We start from the raw sequence: 6,995 nt of genomic DNA, 5'->3' as shown, positions 1-6,995 counted from the left end.
GGTGCACCCCGTCCTCGGTAGCTGCCTGCATATATTCAAGTTTGGTGTGCATAGTTTTCATGCTGATATTTGTCTGGGTGATACCAACGTATACCGAAGCTGATTCTTTTACCGACACAACTATGTCAATAGCAAGCCACATTGCAGTTGTGTTATCACTGATCTACTGGGGTCTCAGTACCAACATCCACAGCAAGATACGCATATTCTGCCAACGTCTTCGTGAAGCACGATTGAAATTTAAAAGTTCTGTTTCAAACAGTTTACTGAGGAAGAGGATAAAGAGGACATGTTTATGTATACAAGTCTTTGCACCTTTGTAGTGAGTGGACTTGCTGCATTTATGAGAAATGAACAATCCCAAAAACTATATTGGTCTTTATTTGTCTGCAGTGCGGTATATGGTGGCTGTAACACTCTGCTAAACCTCTCACTTTTGCTTCTGGTTTTGTCAATCTCCCTTCTTCTCACGTATGAATATGACGTTTGCACGCTGAGGCTGGTACAAGCATCTGAAGGGTCCGTCAAAGAAGAGGAGATTGAGGACATTCGAGATTATCATGCATTGTTGACAGACCTAGTGGATTATGTGTGTTCCGTCATATCCAAACACGTGGCTGCTGCCTATCTCAGTTCGTTCCTTATTATATGTTTCTGCCTCTATGTTATCATCAATGACGGTTCATCGATCCAGTTCATTAGCTTTACAGCATATGCTGTTTTCGTTGCCACTCTGAATCTCATCACTCTCACCTATCTTGGCACCAGACTGCACGGAGCGGTAAGTGTTTGAATTGTCATTTGAAAGATCAAATCCCCAGTTAGAAAACCAAGTATTCTGCATAATAAATATATGAAATGTGTACCCTATTGCATTTTGTCAATCTGTTCAGTTTCACTGAGAATGGCATATACAACTGGGCCAAGGAAATTACACTCATGAAAAACTGTATTAGAGCAAAACCTTACTGTCGTAATATGTGATGTCCATGCTTAAAGGCACAACTTAAATACCCGTGCAAAACACATAGGCATTTACATGTTCTGTACTTTTGTTAGATTAAAATAGTTTACATAATGGCCTGTTCCTATTGTCAGACACAGTATACCATGATTCGGTAGTCATGATTTGTCAGTGTCTAAGTGTGAACGACTGCAGTAATAACAGTTTCTATTGAATATTAAAGAGTATGGTTTCACTTGTAGTAATGTTCCGATGATGTGTCTCGGTAGTAGGCTTTTGGTGTCAAGAGCGAAATCTCTTCCCGTTGGGCGGCCTTGAGACCACCAGTTCTCGCAGTCAGTACAGTATTCAATTGTGCAGTGGTTTTGTGAACTGTGATTGCTTTTATAGAAAGTAACTGGAATGTTTGTTTCCAGGCACACCGACCTCTCATTATCCTTCATGGCTTGGCTGGGAGAAAGATGTCAGACAGAGTGATGGGACTGGTAAGAAAACAATTCAGTTGTATCTTGAGCACTTACATACGTGACAGTTGCATAGGTAAAAAACTGAGGTGTGCTGTGCAACGTTGTATGTTTCTTTTATTTGATTGGTTTTGAAGTTTTGACTGCATTGTCGATTTTCTTTTAGTTGCATTATTTAGAAGCTGGTATGAGAAAGAGGAACACTTTTGATAGACAGACAACATTGTCTGTCCATAAAATGTGCTCTTCGTCATACAATTTTTATTTTGGGTAATTTGGTCATATACAATATATAACGTTCTCTGTCCGTCATATCATCCAGTACAGCTCACTGCAAAGGCGTTTTTTCATTTATACCTCAGTGATCACATAGACACCCCTACTCACTCCTGAATGTATTACACTAGATCCTGTTAGGTAATATTACCGATGATATTTTTACTGTATTGTCTTTTCTGGAAAAAAACGTCATTTAGTGAAGATGTAGTTTGTTGTCAATATGTTTATTCTTCTTTCGAAATGTACACCAGGTCACACTGTTCACCAACAAGTTGTCTCAGTGCCAGATTGGAATCAGTGCTTCAGGCCTAGTGACCATCACGAAGGACACTGTCCTAACGGTACGTTTAACACATATGGGTCCTAACATGCTATTTGCAAGAGTAACTGTAATCTCAACTAAAAGCCGTGACAGAAAACATTTAGCTTCATCTCTGTTCAATAACCTGTTGCAGTTCTCTTACTTTGCTTCTTTGTTGACACAGATCACGGGGACCCTCCTTACGTATATTTTCATCGTGATCCAGTTTAAACCAGAATCAACTGTTGGACCGTGGCAGAATGCCAACAACACGGCTGGGTGACTGCATCAAGTCGAAACTGACTTAAATGTGACGTTTGTGTACTAACGGATATGCAGCTTTACTTTGTAATGGTTTGACATTGTCGCTATGGAAACAGTGCTTTAAAACGCATGTCATGTGATCTGCAATTGCGGTAATATGGTCTCCAAATGTTTACATAGATCTCCAGTCCTTGAAATAGGTTGTTTGAGCTACAAGTTACAGCTCACGTTTTACAGGTTTTTCAAATGTCGAATCGAATAGTGTTTTCATGTGATGGATGCTCGAAGGATTAAAAATAGGTATTATCATAGTGAATGCACAGATCATGTGTATAGGATTCCACCACAACATACAGAGCTATCAGCAGTTCGTGGCTGTTGAGTTAATGTACAGTGGTATTTACATTTGGCACTTATAGCTATGGAGCCGGGTTTAAAACGCCTGTCATGCATTGTGTAATTGTGATAATTGTCTCCAAATGTTTACATGTGCTTGTTTAGTCTCTCATACGACTGACGTAGGCGATGTTCTGAACATTGTCAATACATCATCAAAGAAAAAGCAATTACAATCATGTGAATATTAATGACTGTTTAACGTGAATGACTGTTCAACCAGCTATCCCACTGGGATTCGCCGTTAGAATAGATCTCCACTGAACTAATGAACATAAGATGGATTGGACGAATGAAGCCACACCTAAGTAGTCATGAATTTCAGGTGAAGGATGTATAGTCTACATTGAAAATGTAAAATGCACGAATCAATGTTAATATCGTGATATTATTACCCCGTGCATAATGTATCTCCAGTTGAGGTAAACAGTTGTACTTGATTTGCAGCGCTGTGTAGGTAGGATGGGTTAGGGTTAGGATTAGCGATTCTCCAGAAAACAAATATTCAGCCGGGTAGTTCCTTTGACATAGTCTGTTGATCCCGGAAGGTCGAATAAATATAATTAAAATATACATTCCTTGCCTCCGTTCTAGAAGAGTATCATTCAATTAGAATTAATCTTTTTATCTCTCAAAACCGTATTCTTCATAAAGAGCAAGGTATAATCGGAAATAACCTATAGTGCCTTAATTTCTAGTAATAGATTTATCAATTTGAAAAACATCTAAGTATGTTGTGCTATACAAGAATCGCTGTTATGATCGCCATCTGCCTTGACAGACGAATGCGGTAACACGGTAATTTTGTAAATGTTTTTCGAATGAGTGAGTGAGTTCAGTTTCACGCCGCACTCAGCAATATTCCAGCTATATGGCGGCGGTCTGTATGGGAACCGATGACATATGCCAACCAAGTCAACGAGCCTGACCACCCGAACCCGTTAGTCGCCTCTTACGACAAGCATGGGTTACTGAAGGTACATTCTAACCCGGATCTTCATGGGTCTTTTTCCAATGAGTAGGAAGTTGTACCGCCTCGATTTCTCAAACGTTCAGTACTCGAGCATTTATATTATATATGTGACTCTCCCTATCATGTCACAAACTTGCTCAAGGAAATGCCAAGGTAAATTTCTGATCAAGGCCTCCTTTTACGGTGTGTTGATGAACAATACTGAAGCCTTGCAAACGGGACATAGAGGGTGTCAGAATATTAGTTGCAACAGGATGGCCCAGTGAACATTCCTTGCATCCCAAGTCATAACGGACCCAGCGCCACATCTGTCATGAGGTCTAAGGTTGCCATTGGTTTGACGTTCATTTTGACGTCGCCTCACAAGAACACTCAAGAAAATGCCAATGAACATGGGCTCAAATGTAACCCTGGCATGTGAACAGCGACAATTTCCCCAGAAACGATGTGTCAGGAGTGGCTAAACACGTGGTCATCACTCATTCAGATGAGCTGCATGCAGGCGATTTTTCATCGTCTCACCCATACTCGAACTCCAGGAGCCTGTTGACCGCATGAGCTCGATTTTGTTAAACCTGGCTCCTAAAAAGTTTCATCTGGCAAAGGCATGTTTAGTTAAATTCTACCACTGTCTTCTATGATATTAGCTGTAAAATACGTGCCGTGGTTTTCACTAAGCAGTGTAGAATAGCCACAGCAGCTTTGTAATATGTGTACACAATTGATTCTGTGTTATAGCTCCAGATTATGTATCACTTCTTCATCCTGACATGAGGATTTTACAGAATGATCTGCGAGTATGTTGTGCATTTACTAATAAAGTTCTTTGTTCATTTCAACATTCCTCTATATTCTCTTAAATATGCACTACATAGCCTCTTTATAAATTGCAAAGGTATTTCCCAAAGATCTATTTTTCTCTAATCTTCATATCTTCTCTCTCTAAGACAACCTTATTCATCGTCCCACCATGGGTGCTGTGATGGTACATGTTGCCCGATAATACCTTTCCTGAATACCTTGTCATATCCGTCCTTTGATACATATTTGTTAAAGTTAAAATTGACACATTTTCTTCAACATTTGAATACAGTTGGTCACCCATGGCAAGGAAAATATCCTGATATTTATTTAATAGTGAGCGTGAAATATAACCAGCCCGTCATCGCGAAATTAGAATTTATTGAGAAAAAACAAGTATTTGTTCATGACTGAAACCGCCAGTATTTCTTAATAAAAGTATCATGTTTAAGCAGAATAATTTGCCATCAATCAAGCATCTGGATTATGTACTTATGTTTTCAGGTAGGGCATTTGTCATACCCGTGTAGCTATATGTCTGAGACTATGCATTTACCTTTTGCTCACTGAGTATTGTTCCCCCCCCAAGTAAACTCTTCGAGAATCTAATGTCCATAGTCTATATGATCAGCTCTGAAAACGCTGTGTTCGAACTCCGTTCTACTCCCATTCTATTCACACGTTTACGCCATCACACCCGTGCTTCTGGATTTCGATAAAGAGATAAACATCTCAAACCTCTGGCTATTTGACAGGCATTATGGTAAACCAACATGTCTGTGACGCTATTTCGACAAACAACCAGGCATCATAGCTAAAACATCTTTCGATAATGACGGTCTATACATTACAAATGCATCACAACAACCACTTCTTGCTGGTCATTGTAGACACAAATGAGGCATGTCAAGTCCATTTTAATGAACTTGGGACATATAAGTAGTGAGTGAGTTAAAATTTAACGTCACATCGGCAATATTGCAGCCATATCGTGACGAGAACAGTTTATATCAATATTCAAATCAATGAATGTATAACGTAAAAACCTGTCATCGAAGGACAGTAAAAATACTAGAGTATCACAGCTATATAACTTTCAAACTAGTACGCCATCGTAAAATTAAATCACTATAGACAGTACAAAATAAAAACGGGCTATAGATCACCAACAACCGAAGGTAGATCACCATACTAGGGACCATGGGGACTTACAGTACCTTTGCTACCTGCATGGACCCTAGCTGGATTTACACCATCCCTTCAGCCATTGGTGATGGAAGACAAATCTAGCCATAAAGTAAAAGCACACATATTCTACGATTAAAAATGTGGCAAGTTTAAATTTACTTTAAATGTGTTGGGACTTACGGTCCCTCTCAGGAGGACAATAAGACATATAAGTAAGTGTAATAAACAGAGTTTATTACGAGAAAGAAATTTTGAAGCTGCTGAAACAGTCCTGCTTGTTTGTTTTGTTTTGTTTTGTTGTTGTTGTTGTTGTTGTTGTGTGTGTGTGTGTGTGTGTGTGTGTGTGTGTGTGTGTGTGTGTGTGTGTGTGTGTGTGTGTGTGTGTGTGTGTGTGTGTGTGTGTTTTCTAGGAAATGATAAGCATTATCTATGTAATGCATGTGTCAATACCTTCCAGCTTTGTTGTCCAGAATGCTACAAGATATCATAACTAGTAATGCATGTATCTCCATCACCTATTTGGAAACAACAGAGCTCACAGATGGCGTTTCGTCAACATCGTTGTGAAATTTCACTTGATGTACCCATCATGTTCGGGGTAAGAATTGGTGTTCAGCAGCCCATGCTTGTCGTAAGAGGCGACTAACGGGATCGTGTTTTGTATGCTCGATGATTTGGTGCCAGTGCCATGTGTGGTAGGATCATTTAGTCAGGCAAAGTATAAATTCACACTTTAAATAGAACCCCACAATGTGTGAGTATTATCATGAAACTATCTATGTATCATGCTGCTATCATCCTGGTAAACAGAGTGAGTGAGTGAGTAAATATTTAACGTCACATCGGCAATATCTCAGCAATATCGTGACGAGAACATATTTGACATTGAAATGGAATATATGTATATGATAAAAACCTGTCTACGAAGGACAGTGAAACAACTAGAAAACAGACGATGACAAGTGGAATTAGCTGAAAATACTAACCTATACTGAAGGTGCTCCTCGGTGAGACGTGTGATAAAGTCGACACGTAAGAGACCTGATGGTCAGACAAATAACTGCGGCTGAAGTTGCACATTATTTTTTTCTATCAAATTCAGTTGAAATATTGTATTATAATAACACAAACAGTTATAAAATATAAAACAAAAAATATCTAAAGTACACATTCATCACTATTCAAATTTAACATCCTACCGACTATGCAAGCAGCCACTCATTAAGACAAGTATAGTAGCCTACAGATATAACCAGTCCTTTTTTAATCTAAATTATTTATATACCCTCATATTTTGATTAGAATCCAATTATCTGTATTTTTTATAGGACAAAATAACCATTTTCACAAACTGAATATAATGTC

This window comes from Haliotis rubra, unplaced genomic scaffold (assembly GCF_003918875.1).
Source record: "Haliotis rubra isolate DU_JTF1 unplaced genomic scaffold, ASM391887v1 Scf1535, whole genome shotgun sequence".
Classification (NCBI taxonomy): Eukaryota; Metazoa; Mollusca; class Gastropoda; order Lepetellida; family Haliotidae; genus Haliotis; species Haliotis rubra.
Note: the sequence above shows the minus strand (reverse complement) of the source record.